We start from the raw sequence: 16,477 nt of genomic DNA, 5'->3' as shown, positions 1-16,477 counted from the left end.
CATTTTTAATTTTTTAAATTTTCAGTTCATCATTCTCGAAATTACTTAAAAAATCAAGAAATAACGAAAATAAACCAAGTGTGTACATGTGTCAATTTCTCGAAGTTTATTGTGTTCGTGCGTGCAAACAAATATTGAAGCATATATGTACATATGTATGTGCACAATTACAACGTGAGAATTCTTCACTTCGGCACTGTGCTAAGCTAGAAGCAATGCAGCGCAGTTGAAATGTGCAAATTGAATAACAACACTGAGAAAACAAAATAAAAATAAAACTCCAAAGTTTCAAAAAAAATAACAACGACAAAAAATAGTAAAACAAAATACAACGCCAACACACCAATTCAAGATGTTGCACATGCAACACGCCACATGAAACGGCATACAATGTGCTCGTACAATTCGCGAAAATCTTGTAGAATTTGCATTTTCGCATTGATTTCGAATGCGCTTACAAGTACGTGCATGCACAGCCTCATACACATACATGCAATATATATTTATTTTTTACACATACGCTTTTGTAAAGTAGTGTGGCGAAGACTTGTGTAGTGTCTCTTCAAATTGAAGTGTCGGGCTCTCACTCGGCTTGAATTGACTGGAATTGACTTGGCTCAGCACTCATTCAACTCAGCGGTTGTGCGATGGTGTGACTAATTGTGTTTTTATCGCAGATGCACAAAACTACATTTTCGCAATAAAATTTCAAAAACAACAAAAATAGTGGTAGTGGTGCCACCCCACATTCAGCTAGCGTCACCACACTACTTCACAGCACAGTACAGTATTTTTATACCGCGGACAGGGTATATAGCATAACAAGCTGAGCCGATCAAGTCATGTTGGTCCGGTTTGTATATACGCGAACTAGTTCATCAGCTTTTGAAATATCGATCTATACACGCCCTGTTCTCTCCAAGCTGCTCTTTTGTCGGAGCTGCCGATAACGGAGCCCTATGGTATATAGTAGCAGCCATAATAACTAATCGATCAAAACTCTAGTCCCCGTAATCAAAACTTTTTTATTTGACAAGATATCTTAAAGATATTTGGCATAGATTATTGACTAAGGCAGGGGTACAATCTCCGAACAAATTGTTCAGATCGGACTACTATAGCATAGAGCTGCCGTTCAAACTGACAAATCAAAATCTAGATAAAGTTTCCTTTATACGTTTTTATGCTATAAGAAATGCCACTGTGATGGGTATTATAGCTTCGGCACAGCCGAGGTTAACGTTTTTTTGTTATTTTCTTTGCTTTTCTATATTTCCATGCATTTTTGGTATTTTGATTTTTTTTTTGTTCGTCTGTGATTTGCCACAATGTTGTTGGCATCTTTCGTAAAGTGTTGGCAAATGCGTGCAATCAGTGATGCTAATGAGCCACTTTGCGTTTGTCGATTTTGATGTTGTTGCTTTTGCTTTATAGCCATACAGAAACGTGCCTCATAATATTATATCCGCTGAATATTTTATTCTGGAGATATTTTTTTTGCATCTGTTGCCGATACTTAATTGTTTTTCTTGTATTTTATTCTTATTTTTCCTTCAGTTAGAACCTGCGGCATTCATTGTTTGACCAAATGGCAGAATTACAAGTATTTGTCAAAGCGAGCGCAGGGGACGTTTTGGGAGTGACTTGTTAACCTTTTATGCTAAATACCAAGCCAGTAAACGAGTCTTAGTTAAATCAACAAGTCAACCAGTTTTGTAGCTTTGGTGCAACAGGATGCAATGCTGAGCTAATGACTAATTCTACTCGCTTGCTGCTTATGAATGCATAGAAGAGTCTACATAATGGGTGTTAGCTGGCTGAGTGACTGAATTTCGATTGCGCAATAATAAAAATAATTTGTTTTTTGGTGGTTGTGAAAATTATTATTGAAAACAGCTGTCAAAGTATGTCATATGGGTTGAACATTTATGTTCAGTATATTTTGTCAAATTTCCAGGCCAGAACAACATTTAAAAGTCATAGAACTTCCGTTCTTTGTGGAATACTTATTTTTAAATATATATCGTTAAATTATCTTCACTGATTAGGTATATTTTCGGCTCAACGTGCATGTAAATAAGCTAAAAACTTTTCGGAAATATGTGGTCGAATTTCCACTCCCCATTACGCTTTTAATTCAGTTATAAATTTCAGTCAGCCAGATATTCTTTATTTAAAGTGAATTAAGTGACAGCTTTAGTTTAACTGATACAAGTATCCCCCATAATTTCCTAAGTAAAATTTTTTTACCTGAAAATAGTAAATAAATAACTTATTTTCTAATGTAAGAGAACTCCTACTTTAAAATGTTGGCAACGTTTATACTTTACCTATGTAGATATGGCACTTATACTTTATTAGAAAATATTTCTGGGGTAGTCACTATGTTTAAGATCTCTCTCTCTAATTGTTTAAAAGTAACGAATTTTTCAAAGTTTTGTCTGCTACAACAACAATCACAACAATCCTTTTAGCGCAATCTAGTGCTTGTGCAACACCCTATATAAATAGCTCGTAGTGCATTCATATAAGAGCTCATCCGCGAAGAAGTTTAATTATACCAAACAAGTATTAAGTATGCTAATATGCAAGTGTATGTGCTTGCATAATGAAATTGAAAATGTATTTAAAAGCTTATGCATATTTAAATTGAGAAACTGTCAGAATTTTCTTCAAGCTAACTTGCGATTTTTTTCTTTGCTGCTCTAACTGGAAGGTCAGTTGGCGACTCACAACACAAAAATCGCCGCCAGCGATGATATTGATTCTTTAACATCATTGATTTACTACACCTCGGAGTCCGCACTATCATATAAATATATGTATATTCACATTTTTCAAGTAATATTTGCCAACACTCTTCCGCTACGAGTACTTACGACAGTGATACTCATAAGAATTCATGATTTATCGACAGATTCGCTATAAACATAAATACTTATATATATATAGACATGTGATTGAGCAAGTACCCACATACCAGCTGCCATCACTACAATTTGTTGGCGCATTAAAATTCTTTGAAGTGCGTCCGTGTGCTGACTGATGTTTTATTGAAGGCGCACAAAATTGCTGGGAGTGCCTTGTCACTTATTGTTGTTGGCTGTGGAAAATATTGTTTTATATGATTTATTATTCAATTGAATGGTAATCCGTTTGCAATTTATCGCGGCACATTAAAATATATAAATATATACATATTTATATGTAATTTTGTCTCGATAGTCTTCCACATTTGTATAAATTTATATGACACTATACTCGTATATACAAGTACATATGTATATGCAGATAAGCATTTATTGCTTTTGTGACTTTAGAGTTATTGACATGCATCAGTTGTGTACCAAAGTGTCGAATTTCCATTAAAGTGAAGCTTGTCGGCTTGTAGAATGTCGGAGACTAATTAAATGACAATGGATTTAAAGTAATTTTCGTTTAACCTGAGGGCAAACCTGCTGCCCAAAAGCGTGAAAGAATGTTTATGATATTAATGGCAATTTACATTATATAGATTTAATTCGTTTTCTGAAGAAGAAAAAACTAAACCAATTTGATACGGTTACTACATATGTACTTAAATGTTTTGCTTCTATTTTTTTAAAAGTTTACAACATCTATTTTTTAAATTTTGAAAATTCGGTGATTTCTGTAAATCGAGTTCGGGATGCTGAACATTTTCGTTGCAAATTAGTGAAACTTTCACAGTTAATTAAACCATTTACATTGAATTTCATTGTCAACATATATATATAGTACATGTATTGAAATTAGTATAAGCTACTAATATATTTTATCCCGGTATTGATTCCCGGTGTACCGAGAGTTTTCATGCAAGATTCCTTAATTTGTGACAAGAAATAAAGGTTAGAAATCTTTAAAATTTCTTTAAACCTTCTTATGCACTTATCTAACTATTGCTATGGTTTTCATAGAAAAGACTTAAGCAGCGAACCTGTTTAGAAACTGCAAATGCTTGGGCGTATTTATAAGGTAAAAATTGGTATCACTGAAAAATTTTCACTGTGATATTAAAATATGATATTACTATGTTAAATGAAAATATTTTTCTATAAATTTTCTAACACTATTTCAATAATACATATATAAGCACAAAAGCACAATTGCCTGTATGTATTAATGCAACTAAAAAATAATAATTTTTATAAATTCTTGTATTTATTTTCAATGCAAGTTTTCATGTAAGCTATCTTCTAACATATCCATAGTTGCTCTGAATTATCTCTTTCAAAATATTCGTTTTAGTCGATGGCAGCTTTTGAAAGTGATTTCTAGGCAATCAACATTCAATCGAGAGCCAATTCAACAAAATCAAAACATGAGTTTCTTTTAGTTGCATTTTTATTGCGCTCTTAACTAAATTAAGCCAATTGTATCATTTAAGAGTAGCCACTAAGCGTAATGAGTACAGATTTGTGCAATAAACTATAAATTTTACGTGAACAACAATTAAAGTTGATCGTCGCATAAAATTGAGTGCTTCCGATAAATACTTGCAGTTATTTAAGATCATATTTGTTCACTTGCATGCTTGCAGTATGAAATTGAAATTATTTGCAGTTGGCTAAAGGAGTTTGAAAGTATTAGATAGATGGTGTAGGATTGTATGAACTATGCACAGAGCTTTCTGAATGAAAATATTATTTTACTAAATTTAAAAAAAAAAAAATAGTGCTTTTATTAAACGTTACTATATTGAAATTGCATAAAATGGGTAAAGACTGTCACTGCCTGCCGTTTGTGGGATATCATAAAACGCACACCGTAAACGAAAAGAGAATTTTTGTATTATATTTTAATTAGAGTAAAAATCCATAAAAATGGGTAAGAAAATCATTATTATGTGGAAATATTTTTATATGACAGTTTTTTCACATTGTGAGCTAAAATTGGGATTATGGTTCTAAGCTGATATTTGCTACTGAAGATGCAGCAAACTCATACTCATACACCGATAAAATGAACTGAGCTTAACAAAACTCGGTTGAAGAAAGTAACCTTGTTGCAGGCTACTTCATTAGGATGACTGAGAAAGCTGCATAATTAAGAAGAAAATGCAGAAATGTCTTTACCTAGTCTTCTTCCAGACAACTCCGATGATTTGTGGTCAGCAATGCCCAGTTTGAACTCCTACAACTAGGCAAGATAAACACCCTATGAGAGCAGGTAGTTAATTGGACCTCAATTAGCCTACTCTGGGCCAAAATCAAACTGAATTCTAAACAAAATGTATTTTCTAAACTATTTTTACTTTAACATATACTTTAGAGTCGCTCCAAGAAAATCAAACCTAGCTGTACGCATTTAAACATTACACACAGCAGCATCAATGTCAGCCACTTTGCCAAACCAAAATTAATAATAACTTTGAATTGAACGAAAAATAATACATTAGCAATAGATACGCATAAAAGCAGTGAAGACATAAAAATTGAAAAATACACGCTTACACATTCATCAACTGCATTTGAAAGTACGAATCCAAACTGCCAAAGCGCATGTGCATGCGCAACGCAATTAGCTACTTGCAAAACTTGTCTTAGCCAAAATATGTCTTTATTTCTACTTTTTTCTACTGCTCTGAGTAGGACATGGAAATTATTTATAACCGCACATTCAAGCGCGCACAACACACAACGTAGAATGCGAATAATATATGCACTTACCTACAGTAATGTTGCACATTTGCAAGAAATATGTGAGCAAAAACGCGAATTTGCCTGCAATTGCCACAGAGGCGAAGCAGAAGCCACCATTGCAACTGCTCACATACCCACACACACACACGTATAGGCACGGGTACGTAATTGTTGTTTTTACAGGGGTACACCGCGAGGTATGAGTAACATTTGCCGTAATCGCTGTTATCAGCGCGCATAAATCTGCAGGGATTTTCTCCAACATTTACCGTTTACTTCTATTGTAATTTATTATTTTTTCAACTTTTTCAGCGGTGAGCTGCTTATTACATGGCATCGCATAACAAAATATAAAAATGTGCCACTATGTCATGCGGTGACTGTGCCGCGTTACTGGATTGCGCGATCAACCGTCGGCCAGCAGCCAGTTGTGCGGTAGGCAGCCATCAGCAGCAACAACACGCCAGCGCCGAATGAAGCTAATTTCTCAAAATGTTGGCGATGCATATACAACGCGGTCTGCCTGCCTGCCAGCCTGTCTGCTGCTTGTTGCTTGCTGGCGCGTCAGATTTGTTGCCACGTCTTCGGCGCGTTGGCGCATCTCGCAGACGCAAGCCGTCGTGCGGCACGTTGGCATTTTTCTTCACATTAATTTGGCAAATGCTCAGTGAGGCGGCGAGGCAACGTGTCTTTGCATTCTGGCATTTTCATTTACAGTTTCCATGCACACGTTTCAGAAATTGATTTTCCACTTGGTTGGCTCGGCTGGCTCGGATTGCCAGCTGCGGTTGGGATGGCATCACCTTTTGTGGTGTGGAGTGTGGTTTGTTGTGGCGCATCTTCAAATTCCTGGCATTTGTCGCGCTGCATTGAAGTGTCTAAATAAAAGGAAAATTTATTGCGTTTCTTGTTTGTTTGCTGGTTCGGTTACGACCTGTGGATTATTGGTAGTGGTTTTGTCTTGGAGTGCGGTTGCGGTTGTTTGCCTGTCTAAATGACGTTTAACCCGTCTGCTAAGCATTTGCCACAGCACAATGACGACGGCTCCTCACTAAATCACTAAATGAATGTGGCTTTTAATTTCCTTTATGCATTCGTTATGTAATTCTTTTTTGTTGCAATCGAAAGGCGATTTAGAAATATGTGGAAATACTGTGTGTCATATGTTGTGATGTGTTAAATACTTGTATTATTTGTTTCCTTCATAATTAAGAGATAATTGGATATTAGTACTGAAAACATTCTAATCTAAGAGGCAGAGAGCTGAAGACCCTTACGTACTGAACTATGTGAATTAATAATAAACCAACAAGCTAATGTTGATAACATAGTTTTAAGCTACCTTTCTTATAAATGCGATACTAAGAATAGAAAAAGAAAAATAAAAAAAACAGTAAAAAAACTTAAGCTATCGGAAATTGTATCGTTGCTTCGGTCAATAATCGATTCCAAATTTCGTAAAGCTATCTTGTCAAATAAAAATGTTTTCCATACAACAATTTAAATTGGATCGGCCAGTTTGTATGACAGCTATATGCTATAGCAGTCCGATATCGGCGGTACCGACAAATGAAATCTCAAAAACTAAGTACTGGCTCGCGTATATACAGACAGACATGTCTAAATTGGCTCAGCTCGTCGGCGGATGATTTATATATATATATGATTTATAGGGTCTCCTACGTTTATTTCTGGGTATTACATTCATCGTGTCAAACTTAATATACTCTGTTCAGCGTATAATTAGGACCTAAGCTCTTTGTAATTCTCATTTGTCCAGCATATTTATTTTTGATTGTAGCGTTAAGAGATTAAATAACAGTCTTCTCTCTGCCTTGCAATTATATAAAAAAACCTTTCCATTCTCTAAATTTTTATTATCTCATTTAATGAGGGTGTTACAAATAACAATAATCTTCCGAAATTATGAAGCTTTGCTATGAAACGCTCCTGACATACATCTTCCTGGTCAGCATTTATAAGAAATGATATTAATTGAGTCTGAATTAATGCTTAACTAAGAGTTTAAGATGATAAGAATTTAACAAAAATATGGCTATAAATGGCGTTCAGATGGCCACAATTTCATAAACTAACCAAAAATCTTAGTTTTCGAGGAAAACGCTTCTCTAATTTCCGAAAGTTTAGAGAAAGATTACTGAAGCCTATGGGTAGTTATCTTAGCTGAGTAATCCCTAATATCAATATGTTCATAATCTAAGGTCAATATGAATTTATCTAGCTATCTCTTGTGAATATTAAGACATAACATCCGATGTACACATATACATATACTATATTGGCGACTTAAGATTTCTAAGATACACCTTTGATGAAATACAACAATATATTATATTATATGACACATACATACTTGTATGTTGGTAAAAATCGGATCGAATTTCCGGAAGTACTTATGCTGAATCGTAATATGGTATACCCATAAAAATAGTCCAGTGTATTTCTTCTAGATGGCATAAAAAAGAGAACAAAGTAGATTGGTGATGATCGCGGCTGATCCTTTACAGAATGATACTTACCAGCTTTTTACCAATCAGTATTCAGCAATAGCTAACAATGTCCCTTCATAGCGAGCGAATTTCAAAAAAATTCAATTTAGAATTTTGTCATTTGATTTCTAATTTATCTCATAAGAGCTCTTACAGTATACATATATATTAATTCGAGTTTAATAAAAACACTAAAATATTGGAAAACCCAAATGAATTAAGCCGGCTATGTGAGCATTAATATTTCTCTTTGGGTGGATTGCTAATTTGACGTTAATAAGATGTGGGCACATCAACGCGCACAAGCGCGAGCTAGCAAAACTGCAAAAAAAAAAAAAATTGAAAAGATCGTGATAAGTTGCCGAAAATCATGAGCTGCTCGAGGGCTTGGAAACAAATAACAGCAATAAAATGATGATAAAAGCTAGTTGCCGCATTTTTTGGCACTTTCAATTTCAACGGCTCCAAAATTAGGGGTCCTCTTCGAGATTTGACGTGATACTAAGGGGGGATAACGGGGTTACAACCTAAGTGATCGTTGTGAGTTTAGTGTGGGTAGGCAGCAGCATTAACAGCACCGTCAACACGGTTGTAAGTAACAGAAAAACAATAACAACAACAACAAATAAACAATAACAACGGAAAAATTCACCGGCAATGTGGTAATTGTTAACAGATAAAGCGCACATTATTTATTTTAAAAATTTTATTTCTACCGCTATGTGCCACTTACTTTTATTGTTCGCCTAATTTTTGTTGTTGTTTTAGTTGGCATTACAACGAATTCGTGCACACTCACTGCTTTTATTTATTGTGGCAACATTTCCATTTTCGGCTGCTGGATATAATTAATCAATGCCTCTTGCCTTCCTATGACATGCGTAAAAACATACAATCACATATAGAAATATATATAATATTATCTCAAATGAAAATATGGTGATGTTCATACAAATGAGTTAACTGTATTAGCCATCAAAACTATGTGTTGACTTTTCATTGTTTAAACTCACCATATTTATTAAATGAAACTAAAAAACCCGAAATTATTATATATTTAATATATAGTCCACCACCTAAAGGCTCCTCCCATTTTTTAAATGATAACAGAATATGGAAGATAAATTTATGTATATATGATATTTTGACAATTTTAAAATTTTAATTTTTTATAATAATTTGAAAGGTTTGCAGTAAAATATTCAAAATCTCCTCGCAAATATAGTTGATTAATTTCACTGCTATGCTTCTTAAAGTACTATGACTAAGTAAAAAAATCCATTTTCATGAAACAACACTTTCTTCTTCGTTAAATGGAGCCGTTTTACCGCGATTCTAATCCTCATACTCTCCAATAATGCTATGTAATAGTCGCCGTTGACGAATTAGCCGACATCTGGGAAATATTTACACACGTCTTTTGAAGGTTATTTTAAACTACAAAATATATATACAAGTACATACAAGTATATTGTATATAGTTGAGCAAAGCGCACCAAACAAATTCTTTACAGAACGTGAATTTTTGTAATAAAGTTTAACGATTTGTAAACGTTGTTCAGGCGTAAGTTTTTTTATAATAAAATGCCAAACAATACTCAACAAAAATATTATAACAGCTTGACACGACTCATGCGTAATCTGTCAAAGGAAGGCTAATGAAAAAAGTACCTTTACTTGGATCACCCGTATAGTGGCTTTCTTAGAAACGATACAAACGACTTAACTAGTAAATCTTACGAAAAATTACAAATAAAGCGCCGTGTTTTCTACAATTCAAGTAATTTGTATAGTAGGATTGATCCGATCTGCAGCGATTTGTCCGATAACTGGAAACTCAGTCCATGAGATTTCTTTGCACTAAGTCGTGTGCCATTCAGACTAGCTTCGTTTTGTATTCAGCCTTATTGAAATAATCCCAAACAATTTTTGTGCAATGTTTAGCGTCTGAGCAATCAAAATAGTGCTTATATGATGGTCTAACTCAAGTAATTCCATTATTTTATTGATATCTTCAACAACTCTAACGGGAAAAACCAAAATTCCATATGTTTGACGGTCACAATATCAGAGCCACAGCCATTACTCACATTTTCAACCACCTGGCTTACGTTTTCGTCTTTATCGTAAAGAAAACTGTAAAAACTGTTTTCGAGACTGAAAAATACGCTTCCATTGACCCAATATATAAAAATCTACAGACAAAGTTTTCGCGTCGTAAACAAACAGTTACCAAACACATACTAACTAAATTTACACGAACATAAGAAAGGTTTGTTTCAATCTTGGAAAAAAAAATTATTCATTCGATTTGTACGCGCAGTTTAAATGCACTAGTCCGAGTCCCATATGATTTTGAGTGTATATTTATTTATATATTTATTACTAAATTAAGCTCTAATTATTATATCCTGAATAGTGTATATAAGTTTGCAATGAATTGTAACACCCGGAAGGAAACGTTGGAGACCCTATAAAATACATACATAATGATCATACGTCTATCCGTCTACCCGCCTGTCTGTATATATGCAAACTAGTCCCTCAGTTTTTAAGCCATATGAAAAGTTTACATATTTTCTTGTTTTTATTATTTCATAATCTGAAACGAAAAAAATGGCGGTTTACTACAAAACAATCACTGAGCATCACAATGATGGGGGATACTACTTTCAGTTAGCCAATGCTTATACTAATTTCAAAAGTGAACGCTTTAATTAGTCAGAAATTTACAAATTCCCTTAATGTTATGCGAATAATTTTTCTTCTTCAAACCTTAAAATATATTAGGAAATCAGAGAGAAAGACACCTATTACATTAATATTTAGTAAAACTGTAGTGATATTCCTTTTTGGCGGAAATCATGTTGAACTAACCGTGTTAATTTGCATATTAAATAACTGTATAAACTTCGCGCGAATTATTAAACTTAATTGCAAGTGGCGCCCATCATAATGCATTGCAAGGGAAATGTTATTGTATTTAAATCTAATGCTTTCTTTGAATAGGAAATAAGATTATTCAAAGCAAAAAATAAATAAGATAATAATTTCTCTAAAGCGCAAACAGAGATTAATGACCCCGCTGCGAGGAAAATGCCAGAAAATACTAGTAGAGTGACAGAAACGAGCTTCGCCAACTAAAACATGGTTGCATTAAAGGTCTTTGAAATCAGCTCAATCGATTGTTTGGCCAGCGACAGTTGCACTTCTTCCCACGCAAGGTCTTCACCGCCACATGTCTTCCGGTTGCTGCTGGAGACATCGCGAACTACATCATTTACCACTACGTAATCGACACTCATCGTTCGCGCATTCAAATGAGCGATTATTGCCAGCATTTTCATGCACTGGCATCTTCCACAATGTTGCATGAACGTATGTATGAAATCGCCGCGGTTGTAATGAAATTGAAAATGCGCGTCAATTATTTACTGCGCGTGGGACAGCGGGTACGCTGCAGAAAACTCGCATGAGCCAATACGTGTGATTAAAAAATCATATATCTAAATTTGCCTCGTCGTGCAGGTATCTAATATGAAGGTGGGGCGGTTTTTCATTACAAGCTTGGCGATAAAAATATTGCGCGGACTGAAAACCATTTTTGAATGCTTGAATTTTAATGAAAGTTTAAAATTTATCAACCGCGATCAAACCAAACTGTTACTGAACTGAGACTATTTCGAAGTTAACTAAAGTCCACATTAAAAAAGTATATTTCTTAAGAAAATTTTATAAAGTTTTTATTACATCCATATATGGATACATATCGAAGTAAAATTCGTAAACCAATTATTAAAGCTTTTTTTTCCAATTTGAGCACCCCTAATGTGCTTATATGCACATGTATGTTGTTTATAAATGCATAAGCAGGGGCAACATGCCCTCAGCCACTATTGGCAGACTCAATTGGTCATGGCTATGGCATCATAACGTTTGATTGTAATGAGAAAATCATTAAGAGCTGACTTCAGCAGTTTCTCCAGGAGTTCGACAGCAGGAAAATTCGAATACTGAAAAACTGCAAAGCTTTTGCTAATACTCGTCTATTTCTGAAGGTTTGTAAGCGTCTTTTAGCGCACATAAGGAAGACATTTCTCATGCAAAAAATAACAATAATAACAACAATGTATAGACCAACAGAGCAGAGAAAACTGCAAAGGAGGGAAGGTGAGAAGAAAGCTGAATAGGCAAAGGTTCAAATGTGTAGAGTACGTAAATTCACACTATAGTCGGTAATGAGAACACAACTGCAAAGTGGTTAACTGAAAACATTGATGGGAAATACTTGGTACAAATTGAGCTCACTAGACTAATAGTGTATATAGAAAGCAATACTTCACTATGTATAAGGTTCATCTTATTCTAGTGAATAGTAGCATTTGAAATTTTTGTTTCTAACTCCGTGAAAAAACTTTATTGTTGGGATACATGGATCAGGTATAGGGCATATAAAATTATATTTGTTTAAAATTTTAAATTGGTGGCAGTCATTCTCAAAAAATAATTGCAACTATAAATTTGCCAAAAGCTCTACAATTTGATAATCGTATTGTAGAGCTTCTTTAACATTTAGTTTTTTTACTTAAAATTCTTCAAAAGGCTGCAACAGTGCAACAATATAATTCTATAGAAATAATTTAATTCGGTTTCCCACTAAACAATGCAATGTTTATTAGTAATGAAAGAATATACAATTTTGTGAAACAGTGAAACAACTTTAACTCCGTCCCCAAAGCGAACAGACTTCAGGAAAGTAATTCTAAAAAAATTTTGAGTTTTAAATTTACATGTCCTTCATTGCTAAAAATCCTCTCCACCAAGTGTAGGCCTCCTCAACTTCGTTGCATTTGCTTAATTGTTGTGCCCATAAATGAAGCAACTAAAAACGGCTGCGGCGCAGCAGGGATTGCCAAATCGTGTTTGACGCTGTATTAAAACTAAATTTAAATTGATGCAACAGCAGAAGTAAATTTGCCTCCACACACTCTTCCCGATCGATCTGCGGCTCATTACGACACCAACTAAACTGCTCATCTGCTGGTTCGATGATGCGCATGATATTAGATACGTATTAGACTGTCGATTACTCGTATTTTGCATTTTGCACGCGACTCAAATCGGCGACAGTCTATTAAAAGTGCTTTAAGGTGACGCTTGAAGACGCTACCTTCGGCCACCTCGAACTTTAGCTTGACTGACATAATGCGCTAACCCTCTCCCACTTGATGTACTTCGACAAGCATAAATCATTTTAGACTTCTCCCATTTTCGTGGTTGCCTTAGCCGCCCGTCTTACCGTTGTTGTTGGCTTTTCCAGCAACCTCAACTTTGAAATGCCAAAATCGCATTTACTCACCTCCACATTTGCTTTGTGTCGCAGCCAAGAGATGGCAAGACAGACGGCCTTTAAGTTTTTATATATTTGCTGTCATTGTTATTGTTATTTTAGCTTTTGTAATAATTCTTCACCGTGCTGTTTAGTTTTCGAGGTTTGGAACCTTTGTGTCTTGTTCGATGGCTGCCGAAGGTGCATGAACAAATGATTGCAGCAATTTTCAACTTAACAGCCGTTGCAGCAATCAAAGTCCAAAACTTTATTAAAAAGTAGTCAAATGACGGAAGTAAATAATGGTTTATTAAATATACTAATAATTGGTATTAACAACTTTTTGGTACATTATTTATTGTATATATATATGTATGAGTATATGTATGCTTGGGAGCTATTATGCTGCAGGGAAAGGTTAAAAAAATTTAGTATTTTCAACTTCAGTCTATCTTCGCAATAAGTATAACTTGTATTCTGTACAATATATATGTACAAAAATACATTTGTGACACATTAGTTAGTTAGGTTATAAATTCATTTTATATTTTCAAAACATTTATTTAAATTATTATTTTTTGTAACTAATCATTTGGGCAAATTGTATTCCATACAGAATTATAGAATTATATTGACCATGTCTTATTGCATAGGGTAGCATAAAAATTTGTGAACAAGTTTTAATAACCTAATTTCTGAAACTAAAATGGCGAATTTTCTACACAAATAAAGACTATTATTGAGGTAAGTGAAATATAAATTAAAGCAAAAAGATTGATATGTCTCTTCAAAGAAAATACATTACCAAAGTTTGTTGAACTCCGAAATATTAAAGCATTACTCTTCTTTTTTAAGAATCAAATGTTACTCAAAGCAGATTAGAAGCCTTTCGATATTTGAAATTTCTCAAAATCCCAATTTTTTAGAATTTCACTATTAATTATGTTAGCTATTAACTTTAACTGTTATCAGCTGTTTTCTTGCTAGCATATTACTGATGAAAATTTCAGCCGAAGAAAATATCAGCTATTTAACAAACTTAATTGTGACTCCTCTATCTCTATCTCTCTCTCTAAGATTTGATCGAGCTTTGCATATACAAATAACACAACATAATAGATTTTGGTAGCAAATAACAGCGACTAAAAAAAAATACTTTTAATAGAGTATAATATATGACTAATTACTGGAAAAGGTGTATAAATATCAATAATAAAAATTGTGACTGATCCACATAAACAGCGCAGGCAAACCTAAGCGATAACACTTTTTTTTCTTAGAACGGTAAACCTTTTTTTATGTTCGTGTGAAGTTTCGCCTTCATATATCAATTAGTTGGCAGCTGTTTGTTGACGCACGAAATGCTTATCCGGCGATTTTCTCCATGAAAAAAATTTAACAACGAGTTTGTTTATCAATGGATTCACGGCTATGAAATCGTTGAAAATATTGCAGAAGTATTTTGGGGATTCTACTTTGTCACACAGACAAGTATTTCAAGTTTTCAGTGAAGGTCGTGAAGTCATCGAAAACTTGCCTATGGTACTGACGATAACATTGAAAAAGTGAAAGAAACAGTGTTTGAAAATCGAAGTGCTAACATCAGAGTGATAGCAGAAGATTTCACGCCAACACGTTTTGGCTAAAGTTTTGGGTATGAATTGTATAGACTCGTACCTGAATTGAACCTGATGATCATTCTACTTGTAGCGTGATTGTGAGTGACTTTTTGGTCAAACACGAAACGAGAGTCATCGCTCAGCTACAATAACTAAGCTTACGGTGCGGAAAATTGATATGAAATGAGAGCTATCCTCTTTGTCGTAAATATTTTATATAGAACATTTAGAAATACTCCATTATTTAAAACTGAACTGCATCAATAACGGTACGCTTCTAAAAAGGCTTCTCTCATCAATAATTATAGGAAAAGCAAATAAGGCCCGTCAAATTAGCATAGAAATGTGGTGGTAAAATTTTCTTGAATTAAATTGCTTCAAATATATTAATCTAATTGAAACAATGACTTCATTACTCTAACTTATAATACAGTGTCATTAAAGTAAGCAGTTTACCATTAACTTTTCGAATAATAAAATTTGAGCAAATCCATTTGAAGCCAACGAAAACGACAATAAATGCAGCGAAAGCATTGAAATTGTTATTTGTCTGTGTGCATAATCTGGAAAACTATCAATTGTTTAACATCTACATCGCCAGACAGAGTGGAAAGCCTAATCCATGACTGAGCAACTAAAATACAATTGTAATGATACCGCAACCGTCATAGCAATTCACATGAATATTTGCCAAATTTAAATAAATATTTTCCAAATGATACAAAGCAATACACACAGATGCCAGTATACATGTGAGTGTGTAAAGATGTTGCGGGACTACAAGTTCCCACACTGCCGCATACGTCAGCCGAGCCACCTATGACGTTGACGCTGTCGTCACCGGCGCAGACGATAACGTGGCAGCAGCGACAGCAATTGAGGCGAGGATGCTGCTGTGATGTTGCCTGCGCCCACCAACCGCTCTACGCCGCGCCGCCAGTACACGAGCCTTACAACGGGCAAGTCTATGCCACATGCCATGGCAGGCCACGTTGTGCTGTGGTGCGGCACAGTCACCTACATTCGTGTGGTAATACACAGACACACACACACACATAACTATAAAAGCAAGGTAGCAACAAATAGTTGTGACAGCATTTAAATAACTAAGCAAAATAGCGCGGTTGTCTAACAACCAATGCAGGGGAGTAAAACACGCACACACAACTTGTTTGCATGCAGCGCGAAGTTGTTGTCAAGCGACGTATAAGACTTGAACAAAAACAACGACATGCAACATGTGGCATTATACGGTTGTAAGCAGCACATATTTTTGCATACACATATACCGCTCAGTTACGGCAGCTTCCATCCCCTCCTTAGCCGCCTCGCATACGTGCAAACTTCTATTTGCATGTT

The sequence above is a fragment of the Bactrocera oleae genome, chromosome 2 (assembly GCF_042242935.1).
Source record: "Bactrocera oleae isolate idBacOlea1 chromosome 2, idBacOlea1, whole genome shotgun sequence".
NCBI classification, from domain to species: Eukaryota; Metazoa; Arthropoda; class Insecta; order Diptera; family Tephritidae; genus Bactrocera; species Bactrocera oleae.
This window is presented reverse-complemented; position numbering follows the sequence as displayed.